This window comes from Sinocyclocheilus anshuiensis, unplaced genomic scaffold (assembly GCF_001515605.1).
Source record: "Sinocyclocheilus anshuiensis isolate Anshui unplaced genomic scaffold, SAMN03320099.WGS_v1.1 scaffold979, whole genome shotgun sequence".
Taxonomy (NCBI): domain Eukaryota; kingdom Metazoa; phylum Chordata; class Actinopteri; order Cypriniformes; family Cyprinidae; genus Sinocyclocheilus; species Sinocyclocheilus anshuiensis.
In genome coordinates this window covers 456,684-460,499 of record NW_015544223.1, presented here as the reverse complement: position 1 = coordinate 460,499, position 3,816 = coordinate 456,684, and the positions used below count along the sequence as shown (strand labels likewise).

Here is a 3,816-nt window from a genome sequence, read left to right as displayed (position 1 = left end):
GCCCCTATTATGGGTAATGAAAGGTTCATATTTTGGTTTTGGGAGTCCCCAACAACAGGTTGACATGCATACAAGGTCAAAAAACACTTTAATTGTCATATAATATGCATTTCTTTTTACCTTACTTGCTCAGCGACTCCGAAACGATTCGCTCAATGATTAATTTTTCCAAACCCCTCCTTTGCGTAATGCTAATCTGCGGTGATTGGTCTGATTGGTCTCATTTTCATTTCATCATGCCTGTAATGCCTGATAAAGCAGAGTTTGTGAGCTCAGTGCTGCTTTGTGTACAGCTGTTACCGGGGAAACCTCTGTTTCTCCCGCTTTAAAATACATTCTGATTATTTGCAGGTGGGTCGCAGGTGGATAAAATAAATCATAAATGATGCAAATATTAACTACATTTTTTTCATGAGGCAGACGATTTCGCGTGTGTGTTCGTTTGCCTGATCGGGAAGTGGCAGTGACAGAAACGGTGACATTCCAGATAAAGTTTGAAAGGAGTAAAGCCTGTGTTAATGCTATTGAGTAGGCTAATATGGCCAAAGAAGATATTTTGTTTTATAAATAAACGTTCATTTAAAAGCAGCCCATGATCAGCGATACGGCTCAGACGAGGTTTTGTCCTCCATGCTGTGCCAACTCACAAAAGAGAGAAACATGCCGCGGCTGCATAAACACAAGCACTGACTAGAGCGGCCGCGGTGAGCTCCGGTGGCCGTGGAGACGTAACGTGCCGCAGACTTGTGCAGTGAGGCGCAGATCAGCTCTAACGTCACTGAATCTGCTGTTAAAAATTAACCATCCATTCATCATCATGCAAAACATACACGACAAATAGCGAATTTTTCATTGTTCCTCGAAACGTCATAGCATTTCCACACCTGCGATGACATGACAGTGGCTTAAAATAATTTACGTCCCAACGCATCATGTACGTGGTCAGGCGTTGACGTCATCAAATTGCGATCGGTTCGTGAGATCGGCCAAGTTAGTGAGTACCGATCGAGTCATGAAATGTGATTATCGGCCGATACCGGTCTCTGGCCGATCGATCGGAGCATTCAATTTTAATGAAACCTGAGAGATTTCTCTCCCTCAATTGAAAGTCCATTCCAGCAAAACTATGACACTTCAAAACGTTCATAAAGCCATCATAAAACTAATCCACATGAATCAAGCAATTCAATCCAAGACACATAATATGATGACCAGAATCAAAGGATTTCATTCACATATAAACATTTATCAGTGCACACACATGGAGCACATCAAATATGGTCAACTGAAGCTCAAACCATTGGTTAGATGACAACTGTTTTAAGACCTAGAAGGTAGTAGTGGTGGTACCAAGTCCACACATTTGACAACAGGGATTAGTAGGAGTTCAAATTACCCACCTCAATAAGAGATGCTTTGAGTTTTTGTGTGAGCACTTACAAGCACACGTATGCTTCATAATGACATTTGCATGAAAAGTGACACGGAAGCACAGAGGATTGTCACTTCTCATGTAAATTTCATAACGTCAACATTTACATCAAGGGTGAACTCATGAACCCACATAGGACAACTGGCTGGAAGTGATGGTTTATCAGTTGCCCATTTCATATGTATCTGATTTTAAAATACATTTGGAAGTGGCTCAGATCAGATGTGAAAAAAATCAGATCTTGTGCATTTTCTTTCATTTACACGTGCAACAATATCCAATCTGTCAGATGCAAGCACAACATTAGATTTTTTTCAACCCAGGTTCATTGAAAATACATGCTTGCGATGACATTTCTGCAAAATGATATTACGTTGCTTCTTGCACGCTTTGCTTTCAAAGTGAAATGTCTGAGAGACGCTAAAAGCGCATTTAGTTTTATCCAAAGCTGATAAATGTGATTGTGGCAACATTTTATTACATTGGTTGTTGTACATATTGTGGCAGTTCGGAAATGAAATGTCCGGTGAGTGGCACTAAAAGCTTTATTGCGTTTGAAAACAATGCATCACCTGCACTAAACCCTACCCCAACCAACAGTGTTAACGAACACAAACTTAAAGCAAAAACACATTTGCTAAAGCAACCATGTAAGTTTTAGCTTGCTTGTACAAGTCTTTGAGCTCTTTTATTGTGACTCGTGTCTCACAGGACCCGTACCCAAGAGCTTCAAATCACAAGTGCAACTGTGTACCCCCAGGTGAGCTACCAAGGGCGTTTACTATATCAGAAAAGCCATACATATGGAGCTGATTATGTGATACAAACATCAAAATGTATTATTTTACAAATCATGTGTTGTGATAAAAGGCATTTTGAGGTCAGGACATAGTATTTTTCAAGGAACCAAGTCAAAACAGTCTTAATTAGTCTTAAATAGTCTTAATTTATGTGAAAAGGAATAAAAATTGTTGGCATTTTGCTGCCTCCAGTGTTCATTTGAGCTGGAAACTGCAGTAAATTCTATGTAGAAGTACATTTTTGGAGTTTTGCAAAAATGTAGGTAGAAGCATGTTTTTGCAATGAGCCTGGGTTAGATTTTTTGATGAGACTAGAATGATGTTGGTGACAGAGTTAGGTGGCGAGCCTACGATTCATGAGCAGGTCAAGCCCAGCAATGGCAATCAGAGGAACATGGTACAGTGGCTAAACCAAAGGCATATGCGGCAATCCCCAACATCCAATTAGGACCAGGAACGTCACTGAGTTCAGCACCTGCTTACAAATGGGACCAAAGTGCTTCTTCACCTTTCTTCGCCCCTCTCCACCATTTACGGATGCAATACATTGACCTTGTCTGATTGTCACTGTGTTGGAGAAATACTCATTCACTACTTCCCCAATAAGCGCCACCCATACTGTCCTTGCAGGGAATTATACACGGCCAAAATGGCTTCACCATTTCTGCTTATCTTTGTGTTCAATACAGACTTCTCCAATGATAAAATCCCAGGTAAACTGCAACATCTGTGCCTCATTTTCTCTGCTACATCTTGTTACTTTCTGATACACAGTCTACCGGCAAATGCACCCAAGTGATCCATCACAGCTTCACAAGGGATGCCGTTCCAAAAAACACAACAAAGCAACTACAAGGTCAGAAGGCCTTGTCAGATACAATATACAAATAGTTTAAGTGGTGATTTCTCTTTAACTTAATATACCACAAATACAAATCCTATAGCGATACACCAACATGACAATGAATCATGCACAGGCTACAGAAAAAGGGAAGTAATTGCGTCACTTACAGAAACTTGTTTTAAAAAAATCTAAAAAATAGAACTGGATATTTGTTAATATAAACTGATTGGCAAGACGTAAAGACCTTACACAACACATACAAGAACAAAGACACTATGAGTACGGGAGATAACGGGATAAAGGTAATGAAGCACTAGTAAGTGCAGCAATGAATGCTCTGTAACATGCTGCAGTCTTTGTATGGCCCTCCCCCATTGGTTCCCTTTAGTGCCCAAGACAACGTGTTCATACTGCCGCACAATGGACTAAACCTTAGAATACATACTCACGTATATAGGCTACTAACATCTTACGTATACACATACATAAACGAAACGCAGATAGAGATCTATATAAGAGCAATAATACAGGCAAACCTTATTGTAACTTCTTTTGTTCATTTGATCAAATGAGAATGAAGAAGAGTAGAAGCAGCCTCCATCAGACAACAGGAAAAAAACCTTCACCACACACCACTGGCGAGAGCTATTCAAAAATACATTAATTCAGTTAATGCCACTATGTTGCCCATGTTGTTATATATATATATATATATATATATATGTGTGTGTGTGTGTGTG

At 39.8% G+C, this 3,816-nt stretch overlaps 1 protein-coding gene across 2 annotated transcripts in view; it reads right to left on the bottom strand.

Annotated features, from left to right (window-relative positions):
* Positions 1-3,816, bottom strand: part of arhgef2b (rho/rac guanine nucleotide exchange factor (GEF) 2b) — a 47,691-nt gene that overhangs the window by 43,289 nt on the left and 586 nt on the right. The gene's annotated exons all lie outside the window — the stretch shown is intronic.